This window comes from Cyprinus carpio, chromosome B22 (assembly GCF_018340385.1).
Source record: "Cyprinus carpio isolate SPL01 chromosome B22, ASM1834038v1, whole genome shotgun sequence".
NCBI classification, from domain to species: Eukaryota; Metazoa; Chordata; class Actinopteri; order Cypriniformes; family Cyprinidae; genus Cyprinus; species Cyprinus carpio.
In genome coordinates this window covers 19,026,637-19,042,723 of record NC_056618.1, presented here as the reverse complement: position 1 = coordinate 19,042,723, position 16,087 = coordinate 19,026,637, and the positions used below count along the sequence as shown (strand labels likewise).

At 33.7% G+C, this 16,087-nt stretch overlaps 1 protein-coding gene across 1 annotated transcript in view; it reads left to right on the top strand.

Annotated features, from left to right (window-relative positions):
* The window catches only part of LOC109047300 (tyrosine-protein phosphatase non-receptor type 4-like), a 45,477-nt gene that overhangs the window by 974 nt on the left and 28,416 nt on the right, over positions 1 to 16,087 (top strand). Inside the window, exons 2-11 of the mRNA XM_042749890.1 lie at positions 5,858 to 6,015; positions 10,614 to 10,721; positions 11,173 to 11,215; positions 11,319 to 11,397; positions 12,136 to 12,180; positions 12,271 to 12,323; positions 14,143 to 14,263; positions 14,477 to 14,564; positions 15,664 to 15,752; positions 15,880 to 15,943. The gene's annotated coding sequence lies outside the window, so the exon portion shown is untranslated. The remainder of the gene's footprint in view (positions 1 to 5,857; positions 6,016 to 10,613; positions 10,722 to 11,172; positions 11,216 to 11,318; positions 11,398 to 12,135; positions 12,181 to 12,270; positions 12,324 to 14,142; positions 14,264 to 14,476; positions 14,565 to 15,663; positions 15,753 to 15,879; positions 15,944 to 16,087) is intronic.

Genomic DNA, 16,087 nt, shown 5'->3' with positions numbered 1-16,087 from the left:
CTGGGCACTACGCATCTCCCCTGGTTGAGTCGGTGACATCATCTCCTGTTCTGTACCCCTGGTGTGTGAGTGTGTGTGTAAGTGCGCATTCTTCAACAGACTGTAATGCCAGATCTGGATGTGTGGTGTTCTTCTGATGATGCACAAAGCCCTTTTTCATGAGAAAATTGATGTGTCGTGCAACCGTGTGTTCAGTTGAATGGTTTTTATTGCAGTAGGGTTGGATGTGTCTATAAAGCTGGCATTGGTTCAGGTGGAATAGGTAACTTGGATGGATGATGTGTCGAATGAATGAATGAATGAATGACAGCCTGTTGGGCTGTTAGCATCTTTGTCTTCTCATCTTCTAGCTCAGTGGTTCTCTACTGGCTTTGCTTCAGGAATGTGATCTTGCGTTTGTATGATTACAAGAAAAAATTCAAGTATGCATACAATTATAAAAAAAATACTTGTTGTTTTATAGATAAGCATGCCATTTTTCTTGTAAAATGTGATTTGTGATGTCCAACAGTGTCTTGTAAGGTACAATTTTGGCCTGCCACTTGATGTTCAATGCTCGTCAGATATTTACAAGCAAAGTTTTAAGTGTGCATAAAATTGTAAAAAAATAAATAAATAAATACTTGTAATTAAAAAAATGTACACAGTTTTACTTGTAAAATGTTACTTGTAAGGTCCAACAGTACCTTCTAAGGTACTATTTTGGGCTGGCACCTGATGCAACATCCGCATTGGATATTTACAAGCATAATTTTAAATATGAATGCAATTGTAACAAAAAATAATAGTAAAAATTTTAAGAATGCATGCAATTTTACTTGTAAAATTTTACTAATCAGGTCCAAAAGTATCTTGTAAGGTCTGTTTTAGACCGCCACTTGACATTCAATGCAAGATTTTCTTTGGATGTTTAAAAGCAACAGTTTCAGTATGCATAAAATGTAAAATAAAAATTACTTGTAAGAGTTTAAGAACGCATGTAATTTTACTTGTAAAATGTTATTCGTAAGGCCCAGCGGTATCTTGTAAAGAACTATTTTGGGCTGCCAACTGACATTATTTGTAAGATCTGTGTTTGACATTTACAAGCATGCATGCAATGCATGCAAGTACACATGCATTTGTAAAAAAAACAAAAAAAAATGACTTGTAATTTTTTAAAGAATACATGCAGTTTTATTTGTAAAGTTCAACAGTGCCTTCAAAGGTGCTGGTTTGAACTGCCACTCGATGTTCAATGCAAGAGCCCCATTAGAATGTTTACAAGCTACATTTTACATATACATGCAACTGTAAAAAAAAATTACTTTTTTTACTTTTTTACATTTTTAAGAATGTATGCAATTTTATTTGTAAAATTTTACTTGTGAGGTCCAACAGTGCCTTTAAAAGGTGCTGTTTTGGGCTCCTTGATGTCTAATGCAAGATATGTGTCTTAAAGCAAAACTGGTTGAGAACCACTGAACGTACTTGTAAAATTTTACTCCTAAAGTCCATTTGTAAAATGTCATTAAAATTGAGCATTGAAATGTGTTGAAAATATAGTGAACTGCATATGTCCAATAAATCACAACATTTAACTGAATTAAGTATTGACAAATTTGTAAGTGCATAAATGACAACAGAAGTGATTTACCAGACTTACATGTGGAACAAATAGTGGGATAAATCTTGTTTTAGTATTGGCCAAATTACCAAGTAAATTAGCGGGAAAATGTCATAAAGTTTGATTGAACACATGCAGTTGACATGAATAACAGAATATTTTGGAATTTATTTGTTATAGTACATATTTATAGTATAATATATACTGTACAGTATATATACTGACTTTCAGCATTTGTATTTTTGATTGATGTTCACAGAACTTAATCAGAACACTAGTTGAAAACCTCTGTAGCTCATTATGCATTATATGATATGATGGCTTCATCTTAGAGAGAAGGATGGAAATATTGGTTTAGGGGGCTGACCATGAGAGTGTTTTTGGGGTGGGGGATAAACTCATTTTGTAACCCCACTGTCTGAGATCTTCTGAGGTGTTGGTGGTCTGAACCCCACTCAGCGGAAAATTGTAAGTGCTTCAGTGTTTGTGGTATTCAATGACATCCGGGGAAACTTCTACTGAAGAGAAATGTTCCACCACACACATTCTCTCACACACACACATCACATCACAGTTTAGCAAGTTATACAAAGAGATTATCCTTTCTGCATTGACACGCAGGACAAATAAGGCTGTGCTGATGTAAGTATCAGATGGTTATGGTTATTTTTAGGAATGTGTTTTTGTGATCTTACGATTGAAAATCTTTGATTTTTTTTTAACTTCAGATCTTTTCATTCTTCATTGTCACGATAACAGTGACCGTAGTTGAAGAGATCCTAAACAGTGATGCTTTTGTCTCAAAAGACTTGCTTTGTAAAGGTACGCTGGTGTAAATTTAGTCAAACTGATGTCAAAAGTTTAAGTGTGCTGAAACGCATTTGTTATTGATGACACGTTTCCATGTAGATTGTGTCGTAGATTAATGGTTGTAATCAGTTGGGTGGGGGAGTTTGACTAAGCGAATGTGACTGTCCAGAAAGGTTGCGTGTTTGTTCCTACAGGGCATGAACTCTGACCCCCTGTTGTTTACCCAGCTGCCTTTAAGTGTTATGGGAGCTTGTTTCGTACAGCATGAACATGTGTAAAGAAACTTAGGTGTGTCCATTTTTAGAAACCACTAAAAAAATGTAAAAATAAACCATGCCGGCAACTGTGAATGATAAATGATGTGAATGCCATTTCAAAGGGGAAGAGAAAGCTTGGCGAATCCTAAAGAAAAAGACTTGTTTTATCTTATTTGTTTGTAAAAACCATAAAAGGATAGTTCACCCCCAAAAAAGACAATCATTTACTCACCCTCATGTCGTTCCAAACCTGTATGACTTTGATCTTCTTTGATCTTCACAAAAGAAGATATTTTGAAAAATGTTCTGGTGTTTTGTTTTCTGTCTTTACAATGGGGTCCAATGTTTTAAAAAAAAATCTTGTTTTTTGTTCCAGGTTTAAACAAGGGTGAGTACCCTAAGTACAACTAGTGAATGTTAAACCGCGGTAACACTTGATTTTGAGCATGCGAAATTCGTTCGGATGGTGCTGCGAAAAGGGGCGGGAGCAGGATATGACATCACCCATCAAAATATACTCACTAGTCATAATTATTTTCTATTTAAGTGATTACAATCAGTCACAATCAAATCTCATGTTATAAAAAAATCACATAAAATTACACATTTCACTGTTAAAACGTACCATCCGCTCCTGTTTTCCTTGCCACCACAAACCAAGCCGCTTCTCTTTTTATGTGATTTTTGTAATCTTTTAAAGTTGTGTTGTATAAAACAGGATGATGCGACGCTGCTAAAATTAGAGATCCATCCATTTCTGTACTGAGAGGTCACTTTGTGACATTTTGATCTTCTATTGGTTTGACACATTCACGTGACGCGAATTCACGGGTCAGAGTTCAGCAAACTTTGCTACGCAGCGAAATATCTTCGCATAGGCTTGTGTTTCCGGTCTGATGCGTATGAATGGAAGTCAATGGAACGAAAAGTCTAGTGTGACCGTGGCTTTAGTCACCCTCTTCCCTGACCTTAGCACTAGTAAACGTGCTGAGAATGTGTTAAGCCAGTTTTCCCGGAAAGAGACTTTGTATACAACATCACATAAGCTCATAACCTGCTCCCCGTCAGCTGTGGACAAACATGGTCCTTTCCTCCCAGATTGTGGTTACAACACACAGAAAAGCAATGGGAATGAACAAGTCTATCAAATAACAAGAAACAAAGACTCTAGATTGGGTGGTGTTGAGTCTGAGACCCTACAGTGAGTTAAAACTCTAGAACAAACTCCTTAACGTAAGAGTTTTTTGATCTAGGTCTAGGAGACTCGCTGTAAGCTCTTTGATTCTACACTACCCAATCTAGAGTTTTTGGCTCTAGATATTCTGCCCTAAAGAGTCCAGAGTGGGCTGTCTAAAGCTAATTATTCTACAATGGGGGGTCTAAAGTCTGAGATCTTATAGTGGGCCATCCAATACACTACTTTGGTTTTTCTCTTGACTCTAGAGTGAACTGCATAAAGCAAAAGAGTTTCCATTATCTTATGTAAATTTAAGTGTCCATTTTTAGTTCAGTTTAGTTCAGTTTTTTTGTTTTTGTCTTTTGACCATAATATCCCTTAGATTTAGTTGATATTTTGACATGTAAACTTTATTAATTTTAGTCAGTTTTTAGTGATGCTCCAAAATTGATTTTGTTTTAACAAAACTCAGAAATCTAGATTTATGTTTTCATTCCGGCTGAAAACCAAAACTGAAAACCAAATTTGGGTTATCCGGTAACTGAACTTTTTATGTTCTTGATCTAGGTTTGGTACACAAAATAGATGCTGACAATTTGGGTTATCCGGTAACTGAACTTTTTATGTTCTTGATTAATATAATATAATATAATACAATATATAATAATAATATAATATAAATATTGTATTTATTTATCTGTCTATCTATATCTATCTATCTATCTATCTATCTATCTATCTATTTGTATTTATTTATCTTTTAGGTTTATGTTGGATCAAATAAGTAAAAAAATAAATAATAAAAATTTAGTTGTGATGTGAAGGAAGTTTAAAATTAAACCAAACATTTAAAATTAATTTAGACATAAACCATTTAATAGCAATATTGTTCATTTTTATGCTCTTTTACGTCATTAATTCATTATTTATTCAATGTTTTGAGTGCATTGTTACAAAAAGTGCACATTCATAACATGACTTGCATATTCTGACTAGCATGTAACTTAGCTTAAGTCCATTTGTGCGTTTGCAATATTATGTGCAGAAGAAAATTGTAATATTGCATTTGTTGTGTATTTATCTGATTAACTATATGTGTATAAAATGTGTTTGGAGTTAATAAACCCAGCTTCAGTTTACAACTGTTCATTATTAGCGTAAATATGGCAAGCATTGATAATATTTTGTGGTATTTTCTTGTCTTTTATACTTTTTTCTTGTCTTTTATTTGTTGACAGCGTTTATTATCATCTTAAAGTGCATTTTTGTTATATCACTGATGATATCAATATCAGTCAGAAATTAAATTAGGTGTGGGAGATTGTGGTTGTAAAATGCTACGTCTCTTTTTGCTAGAAGTTCAAAGGAAGATTCACAGCGTTCTGCTTTGCAGAAATTCTTCCGTCTTCGTGTCTGATTGAAATTGCTCGATCTTTTCTAATATAAATAGGTTTTCAACAAGGTATCTTTTGAAGGACTCTTCAGTAGACAGATTGTCTTGAGGAATCTGGCCGAACATGACCTTGTTTGCTTTGAGAAGAGCGTTTAGTATCACTAAAACCTTGAATGAAAGAGTTCAATATTAGAGGATGAATGTCAGCAGTTTTAGAAGCTGAATTAGGTTAGTTCACAGAGAGAGAGAGAGAAAAAAAGAAAAAGTTAATATATTAAGCAGTTTCCTTTCGTGAGTTGTGAATCCGAATTATCTTGACACCAACCCTGAACTCTATTTCCTTTACGAGTTTCTTCAATTGAAAGACTATTTTCTAAGTGCCTTGATTTGATTTTTGCTTTCCTGTCTCTACTAGTAGAACCTGAAAGCTAAAATCTGTAAAACATTTTCCCTGCTCGCTTTATAGCTGGTTAAAGGAACTTTTAGGTGGACTGGAGATGAATGTTTGTGAATGATGTTTGCCGTAGGATCACATGGGCTAGTGTGTACTTAATAACGTTTACCGTGGTCAGGTGAGCCGTGTTGGTGACCTTTAGCCTCTGTGTGTTTCTTAGACGGAGTGGGGACCGTAATGACCGCACGCTTCCGGTTGCCTGCTGGCAGATCTTACGATTGTGGGAGCGGGTTTGTGTAGTCCTTAGAGAGACAGCACGCGCAGGTGGTGTGTAACGTTTTACTGCTGGACAACACAGTACAGCCCTTCAGAGCCAACGTGAGTACACACTCCTTCATTCATGTATGTGTAATGTTTGTGAAGGAATAGTTCATCCAAAAATGATAAGTTTGTTTATACAACAGTTGCTCAGCATTGCAGTGAATGGGTGCCGTCAGAAAGAATGAGAGCCCAAACATCTGATAAAAACACCACCCTAGTCCATCGAAAAGCTGCCTGTTTGTAAGAAACAAATCAATCATCATCAACAATTTTAACATCAAATCATTGTTTCTGGCAAAAATATGAGTCCTCTCTATCCATAATATCGCTTTGGATTACTTGTGGATTATTGTGATGTTTTTATCAGCTGTTTGGACTCTCATTCTGACAGCACCCATTCACTGCAGAGGATCTATTAGTGAGCAAGTGATGTTATGCTACATTTCTCCAAATCTGTTCAGATGAAGAAACAAACTCAGCTACATCTTGGATGGGCTGAAGATTAATACATTTTTTATTTTTGGTGAGCTGTTTCTTTAATTAAGATAATCCACCCTCAGCACTAGTTATTTTCCTAAAGAAAATTTCTAAATTGTGTATTTTTGTTTAGTATTAAACTCCAATGCTGCTTGCGCTACATTCTTGGAAATCATGATCATGAGTAAGTGTGTTTTTTCTTTTGTAAGTGATCAGAGCTTAGATTTTCATCTTGTGGATAACAAAACAGGCAAAAAATCCTGTAAACTTACACTGAAGGTCACAGGGTGGATTTTTTTGGACTTCGGCCAATAACAAACCATCTGTCCATCTAACAACCACTCAGAAGTCTTCCAACAAGATGCTGAAAACCAATCAGAATGCCTTAGCGGCTGCATAGCAACGCCCTGGCAACCACTCAGAACACTCTGGGATCTTGGCAGCAGGCCAACACCACTCACAGTCACTTCAGAAAGTGCAAACAATTGCTTTAATTCAACAGAACTTCAGTTGTTGTTTTTATTTTGTGCTTTTGGCAGAAAACCAAGCTCTAAATTCAGTCGCAATTCAAAGTAATTTGATTTTGTAAGTCTTGAGTGAATAAAGATTCTAATATCTCAACAGTATTCTTCTGTTTTAAGGATCTCTTTGGATGTTGAGAAGAGCTAAAGTTTCTTTCTCTGGAGTCCTACAGAAACTTTTTTTAAGGGTTCAGAAGGACTTTAAGGAATGCTTTAAAATTCTTGAAAACCTTTGGAAATAGATCTAAATGGTTTAAATGTTCTTCATAAACCTCTTGAAGAACTTATAGTAAAAGAACTTATGAAGAAAATTTTTAAATCTTTGACAACTTAAAATAATTTTACACAAAATCTAAATGGTGCACATTAAATGGTTTAAATGTTCTTCATAAAACGCTAGCAGCAATCATAAATCGCAAAAGTCAAATAATTTTACACAAAATCTAAATGGTGCACATTTTCTCCCTCAGACAAGTAGTTTAATATTATGCTGAATTTCTCAGCTGCTCTTTTCCAACTAACCAAAATGTTGGCTGTCAAGCTCCAAAAATGTCCAAAGAGCAACAAGTTGTCTGTAAAATTTGTGAACTACATTTTAAAGAGATCATGTGACGTTGCAAAAAAGAACCTTATTTTGTGTATTTGGTGTAATGCAATGTTTACGCGTTTTAAGGTTCAAAAACACATAGTTTTCCACAGACTGTACATTAGTGTTGCTCCACTCTGCCCCGCCTTTCTGAAACGTGTCTATTTTTACAAAGCTCATCGTTCTGAAAAGCGAGGTGTGCTCTGATTGGTCAGCTATCCAGTGCGTTGTGATTGGCTGAATACCTCAAGTGTGTGACAGAAATGTTACGCCCCTCAACATATTTGGAAACACTCAGTGTCTCAGATGACATGGTGACGGCGGTAACAATACTACAGAGAGAATAAAAGTTTCTTTGCGTAAACATTTGGGCGGTGTTATGCAAATCTTCCAACACAGTGACGTAGATTTATGGTGGAGTGTTTTATTGAGGCATTAGGAAGACGTGGACGAGTCTTAACTTTTATTAAGAATATCTCTATGGGTTTGAGACTTTAGACTTTGCAACTTTATGGATCTTGCATATGAATGAACAGCTTGTATCACTCCAAAGACAAAGGAAAACTTGAATTCGCATCATATTGTGAGAGCTTTATGTTGTTTGAAACAGTTTAAGTTTTTAGATGTTTTTGATATTTAAGTTGTTTTTCATACTGAACATTCAGCAAATTAACTTAATTTGTGTTCCACAGAAGAAAGCAAATCTTACAGATTTCGAATGACTGGTGAAAATTAGTGGTTAAACGGATCGTAGTTGATCTGTGATCTGTACGGACCAAGCCCCACAGCTCGAATTAGTGGTTAAACGGATCGTAGTTGATCTGTGATCTGTACGAGAGTATACGTTTATCATTTGTTCGTATTTACACAAGCAAAACAAATTTTAACCAATTCCAGAAAGAATAGGTGAAAAGGAAACTCGATTCGTTACATGACGCTCTTCTCTACGTGTACAGCCGCACACACATGAAGCACGCACACACATTTCAGACAGCGCGAACACCAAACTAAATTCTCTTCTGAATCCTCTGAAGACACATACACATAAAATTATGATAAAATACCCATCTCGACAATCATGCAGGTAAACGCAGTCAGTTCTATCTCAATTTAATGAAAACAGCTGAGAACGAAATCGGATGTGATGTGTATCATTATATCGGATCCGTGCATCAGGTCTTAAAGGGACAGCGGCCTATAAATACTGCAGCTGTCAATAATGATCATCAAACAGCAAAACAGCTGTGATAAAAATATATATTTAATTTATACAGTGAACACTCTTCAGTGTTATTTTCCCTAATTATTACATTTCTGTATTTGAATGCTACCCAACCTTATTTTATTCGTAACACATTCTGTTATACATAACATATATGTATTTATCTATACTTGTAATTTGTGTATTTGTTCTTATTTTTACTGGCTGTTCTAGTCTCTTTAATCATGTTTAAACTTTCTTAGTTAATCTAGTAGTATTTGCTGTGGTATCTAAGAAGTACTTCGCCTTAAGTAATAAATGGAAAGCAAGTTAAATTGAAATATTTTTATTTTCTTGCTGATCCGAAAAATGATCCGATCCATGGGTCAAAACCCGTAATGTGATCCGAACCGTGAGATTTGTGATCCGTCGAACCACTAGTAAAAATGCTGACAAGACTTTTATTTCTGACTGAACTGTTCTTTCTAAAACAGTGAGCACACGTGTTATATTTGGGTGGATAATGATCTTCCGGAGGTTGCGAGTTCAATCCTAGGTTGAGGTGACCCAGAAACCGCAAAGTAACTGATGTCTGACTTTTGCTGTATCAGCGTTTCACTCCTCAGTTGCAGCGCTGCCGTTAAGTGTGCAATAAATTGGTTTGGATGAAAAATGTCTGCTAAATGGCAGGTCGGTAAGAATCACCACAGGAGACCAGCCGTCTGTGAGGTACAATAGAGGCTGACTGGAGTGATAGGATGTGGCGGCTGGGGTTGGTTTTACGCATGCAGCTCACAGTGGCTGTTTCGGGCAGATGCTTCACATTCCTGTGTTGGACAGAAGCGTGTCCTGAGGCCATGGCTGTCATGATCATGTATTCTACACAGATCGTCTGGGTTGAATGGTTAAGCTAGCTTGGAAACGTTTGTCTATTAAAACGGCCTCAAATTCAGAGGTTTTTATATAAGTTTTTATTTGATAATACAGTAAGTTAGATTTACAGTATTTCGCACACAAAAACATTCAAAAATTGTGGAAATACTATATCTCTGTCTGAATTCTATTAAAAAACAAGTTATTGGTACTTAAACAAATGGTGTTGTCATGACTGAAAAAAATGTAAAGCATTGAAGTCATTAATGTCATCAAAAAAGATTTTAATTAATGACTTGCATAATTTTCGAGCAAAAGTGTATTTTCTTTTCTTTTGGTTTTATTTGTTCTGGTTTGGTTTTTGTTTGGTTTTTGTTTTGCTTTGGGTTTTGTTTGGTTTGTTCTGATTTGTTTTTGTTTTAGTTATGGTTTTTTTGTTTTGGTTTTGTTTTTTTTTTGTTTTTTTTTTGTTTTTTTGTTTTTTTTTTTTTTGTTTTTTTTTTTTTTGTTTTTTTTTTTTTGTGTTTTTTGTTTGTTTTTTTTTGTTTTTTTTTGTTTTTTGGTTTTGTTTTTCGATTTGGTTTTGTTCTGATTTGTTTTTGTTATGGTTAATCTTTGTTTGTTCAGATTTAGTTTTTATGGTGGTTTAGTTTGTTCTGGTTTAGTTTTTTTTTTTAGTTTTTTTTTTTTTTTTTTTTTAGTTTAAGTTTGATTTGTTTGATTTGTTTTATTCTTTTTTTCTGGTTTGGGTTTTGTATTGGTTTATTTTGGTTTGATTTGTTCTGGTTTGTTTTGGTTTTTGCTTTGGTTTGTTCTGGTTTTTATTTTAGGTTTAGTTTCTGTTTTTTTGTTTTGTGCTTTTCCTTAGCTTAAGCTTTGTATTTTGTCTTTTGAGTTTTTTTTATGTTTTAACATGTTTTCTCGTGTTTTTATTTTGTGTGCTTTCTTTTGTTTTTAACAGTCCAGAACTGATATCAAAACGTTCTGTCTCTTGTAGAAGCAAGATCAGGGGCGGATCTTGTTGGACGTAGTGTATAAACACTTGGAGCTAACAGAGCGAGACTATTTTGGTCTTCAACTAGCAGACGACTCTTCTGACAGCCAGGTAGATGCTCACCTGGCACTCAGTTGTCGCCGTCGGCAACAGATCACCCATAAACCCTTGTTCATTAAAGCAGCACAACATGTCAATCTGAAAAATGTGTATTTTCTGCATAACAGCAATAAGAAAGATGCAAAAATATTATCCCATGAACCTTGTTTATTATTTATAGTGAGCAGTTTGGCAGTTATTTTGGTTTCTACACACACAGTGTCAGTACAAACAGGAAAGATAATTCTAAGGTCACATATTGAAATGCTGATTTCTGTTTCTGCTCATAGTAAAACGAGGTGAATGTTTAATTCATTGCATTCGATGGTGTTCGGTTTTGATTCGACGAGCAGATTTGGTGACTTCCACATTGCTGAGCTGATATTTTTAGCAGTTTGTGTGTTCATCCTGAAAATGTTGAGTAAAAAGTGTCCTCAATTTTGGTTATGATCATGTGTTTCAGAGGTGGCTGGACCCAAACAAACTTATTAGAAAACAGCTCAAAAGTAGGTCATGTTTTAAAAAAATTTTAAATTTGAAGGTGTTTTTATTTATTTTTTTTACGTGTCAGAATAAAATGTTCTGATTGTAATTATTTTTCATTTTTAGGGCCATCTCCACATAATCTGAGGTTTAGAGTGAAGTTTTTTGTATGTGACCCTAGTAAACTACAAGAAGAGTACACAAGGTATAGTTTTATATGATGTGCTGGATCGATCACTTACAAATTGTAGTCTGTTACTGATTACAAATTACATAATAAAAATTATAGTCACTAATGTAATGTAGATTACTCATTTTAGGTCATGTATTCTGACTGCTTTTGGTTTACTTCTAGTACTTTTGACCTAACTTGTTTATACCTTTAAATAACAAATAAGCTAAGAGAGAAAAATGAACCGACATGAGAGAACATGCAAATGTATTGTTAAATTACTGAAATACTAATTAACTTTAAATGTGAGTAAATATTTAAGGTCAGAGGGGTTTGACTAGCAAAAAAGTTTGGGAATCCCTGTGTCACATAAACAATTATTTATCAATTTGAAAAGAGCAATGACATTGTCAAAGTCTTCAAGGTTGTAAATATTTTGTTTGTTTATTCTATTTTTTATAATTTACAGCCATTGTGGGAATGCTTTAAAATCATATAATCCATAAAAAGTAACTGTAATCTAATAATGAGTATTTAAAAACATAATATAATTACAAGTACTACGTTTTTGGACTCTGATTATGTAATTCAGATTACATGTAATCAGTTACCACCAAGCTTTGCACATATGACAAGTAAAATTCTAAGTATATTATATCATATGATTACATAACTTGTATCTGTGTAAATAGTAAATAATTACACATTTTCTGTCTGGATGCTTATTACGGATCTAACAATAATTTTGTTTGTGCTATTTATTTGTTGCAGGTATTTGTACTTTTTGCAACTGAAGCAGGATATTCTGAGTGGCAGGTAAGCTTATACTATTTATTTATTAAAACTATTTATTTTTCCTCCAAAAGCAAATCTCGTATAACACTTGACTTTCTGTTTCTCTGCTAGACTTCCTTGCCCACAAAATACTGCAGTTCTACTGGCTTCTTACGCTGTTCAGGGTAAGTATTACAGCTTATTTATGCACTAACAATTAGTGGTCCTATGGGTTTTTCAATGCCAGTGTCTATAAAGCATGGTATTAGCAAATAAACATGAGGAATCTTAAGCGTTTTTATTTTAAATGTTAATGCTGTAATGCATTATCCTAAGTACGTACTTGCCATCCGTGATGGTTTACACATCAGTTTGAATGAAGCAGATTGTGAGGAACTGATTTTAAACTCTCTGACCTGTGCCTTTGTTTGGATGGTGATATAACCATCCACACAGGATGAACAAAAGCTCTACACTTTGCCAAATAGTCCATGATCTGCCTTTTGTCTCTTTCCTGTCCCTGTCTGACCCATTTCCAGTAAAAAGGCTGAAAAATGTGTCCAGTTCAGATTTATTACATAATTAACAGTCTGTTGTGGTAACCGGTCATGTTACACTCACCACAGCTCGTGTGTTTTACTAGTAGCTTCACATTTGATTATTATGGAATGGCAAATATTTTTGGGAAAAAGTTTCCTGTTTTTGTTAGATGGCAAATATTTTATTATTCTGTTTTTGCTATTGTATCATTTTGTATTCATTCTTGGCTTTAAATTTTGTATTTTTATTTTGCGTTATTGTTTTGTTGTGCATACTCATTTCTGCCTAGTTTTCATTTTGATTACCTATTTAGTGCTGAATTAAAAATTACTAAAATAATACAAATAATTTAATAACACTGTTAAATTTAATTTCTAAATGAATATCTGTCGTATTCTTTAGTTCTTCAAGTTTTAGTGTGTATACATTATAATTTAAAAAATTATAAATGTACTTACTGTACAATTTTTTTGTAGAAAATTGTACAAAATTATTTAAGTTTTAGTGTGTATACATTATAATTTAAAAAATTATATGTTAAGATAATGTTTACTTGCAACATTTTTTTGATTCTAATTTGTTTTCAGTGTTTTTATTGTTTTTAAATGAATGCTTTATAATATTGAGATTAAACATTAAAAATAAAAAGTCAAGTCGATTTATCTCTACATCGTAATTTGAAGCGTTTAACAATTTTGTGCAGTTTTCTCAAAAGAAAAAACTAAAAGCTGCAAGTACATTTATTTAATTTTTTGAGAAAATTGTGTAAAATTGTTTAATGCTTTAAATTATAATGTTAAGATAAATGAACTTGTGATAAAAAATTTTAGTGTGTGTTTTTTTTTTTTTTTTTTTAATAGAGATAAAACACTAAATTAAGTTGAATGTCAATTTATTTCAATATTATGGTTTGAAGCATTAAACAATTTTGTGCAAATTCTCTCAGATGAAAAAGAATAAAGTTGCAGGAACATTTAAGATTTTTTTTCCCCAGAAAATTAAGAAAAAAAAAATAACTTGTGTAATACTTCAAATTATGATGTTAAGATAAATGAACATGCGACTTTATTTTTAGTATTTTTTTAAGTTTTGTAATTTTTTTTTTACAAAATTGTAAAACATAATTAATGTTATATTAATATATTAATTATTAGTATTTATTGTTAATTTTATTAGGTTTATGCAGCAACATTAAATATTTTGATATATAAATTATCAACTTGTCAGTATCATCAAAATTTTTATATTGTGGGGAAAAAAGCTTGGAAATAACTATTTTAAGAAAGTTAGCGGTTTTCAGTTTGATTTCTGTTGAGTTTCCAGTAGACCGAATGAGTCAGTCTGCTCACTTAGATCATGAGGAAACTGGAAGTCTGACTCTTTGAAAGGTGAAGGACACATTGTGCCCCATGTCTCACACTGACGTACATGCACACATGGTTTCTTGGCCTGTTTTGTTCTCAGCTGAGCTGGGGGACTACAGTCACTCCGAACATTTGCCTGGGTACCTCTCCGAGTATAGCTTCATTCCCAACCCACCGCAGGACTTTGAGAAAGAGGTCGCCAAACTTCACCAAGAGCACAAGTAAGAGACGGCAGACATGTCCATGAAATCCTCCAGTGTGTTAAAGATTCTTGTATTTAACTGAGTGTCAACGGAGACTGAGGAACAAAGGGTCACAGCTGAGCACACACACACACACACATACACACACACACACACACATGGACAGATTTGTGGAACAAGGCGGTTCATTGTTTGTGGATCTGTGAGATTGAGTCTCTCTCTCTTATGCAGTGGACTCACACCAGCTCAGTCCGAGTTTAACTACTTGAATGCTGCACGGACGCTGGAGCTGTATGGCGTGGAATTGCACTATGCTCGGGTGAGTGTCTGGCCCGTCTTACCCTGCTGTCTTCCCCTCCTGTTTCATATATACTAGTCAACATTTGAAGTGGATCAAAACCTTTAATCAGAGTTGTCATAAAACCTAAAACCAAAATGCTTTCTTGTCTTAGGACAACTTTGATGAACTTTTGTGATCCACTTCAAATGTTGACTACTGTATATTTCTTAGGATAACTTTGGTGTTGTTTTTTTCTGTTTTCGCTTAAAACTAGGGATGCACCCCTGTTTTCTTTCATGTTTTGCTTTATTTAGATTTTTCATGTGATATTTGTTTTGTTTGTCATTTTTCAGTGTTTTTTAATGTTGATTTTTGTTGTTGTTTTTTTGTGTGTGTTTTTAGTGTTTTACTTGTTTTTGTTTGGTTTGTTTTTAATGTTTTGTTTTTTGTTTTGTTTGGTTTTTAGTGTTTTGATGCTTTGATTTTGTTTGTTTTTAGTGTTTGTTTTGTTTTTTATATTGTTTTTTTGTGATATAGGGTAAATAAATCAGTGTAGTTCTTCTTCAGCAATTAAAGAAAGACACTTAAGCAAAACATGGTCTGGTCAAAGTGAATGAATAATTTTTGGTTCCAAATTTTAATACATTTTACTGGTAGTCCACTGTATGAAGAATTATTGGGTATAATGTGTCACAGTTCACTTTATTTTGCTATCCTCACTTAAATAAAAGCACTATAGTGTCCTGCACCCACTAGTAAAAACAATATCAAAAATTATATCTGGTGTCTGAATAATTTTTGGTTTGACTGTATATCAAAATGCTACTGTCTAGTTATTTTTTTCTAGCTGGAAAAAAGCTTAAATTTTTAAATTGCTAGTAAGTTTTAGAATTAATTAAAAAGAAATTGGAAAAAATAAATGGGAAAGTTTGAAGTAGAAAGCAGTAGTAGTAATTTCGTACATCGCTAGTGTGTTGTTCTAGATATTTTGTTCAGTCAATTTACTGTTTTGTCATCTGTTGTTTCTTTTAACTGTTCAATCCATCTAGCGTTATTGGTCGATATTGAAATGGTCACCAGTTTTTGATGTTGCCATGGAAACTGCATCCTTATGGTTTCCAACTCTTGATGATTTCAGGACCACTGTAACACAGAGATTTACGTCGGAGTTTTGTCTGCCGGCATCTCCGTCTATAAGGACAGGGTACGAGTCAACCACTTTCCATGGTGAGTGTCATTTTAGCTGTGAATTTCTCCTTAGATGTGATCTAAATAAACAACTGAAAGCTTGTGGATACAAATTTGATTAATCTTTTATGTCCCCTTCCCTCTCTCTTTTTTTTGTGTGTTTCAGGTTGAAAATTGTAAAAATATCTTTTAAATCTAAACAGTTTTTTATACAACTAAGAAAAGAACTGGTATGTACAAAATTATGCATTTGTTTAGATTTGTGTTTCATTTAATCTCACTTTACTTGATTATTGTGTCGAATTATGTTCATTATTACCTGCTGTTTACTAGAACTGAAGACTACAATTCAATTAATATTTAACTTTTTTAAT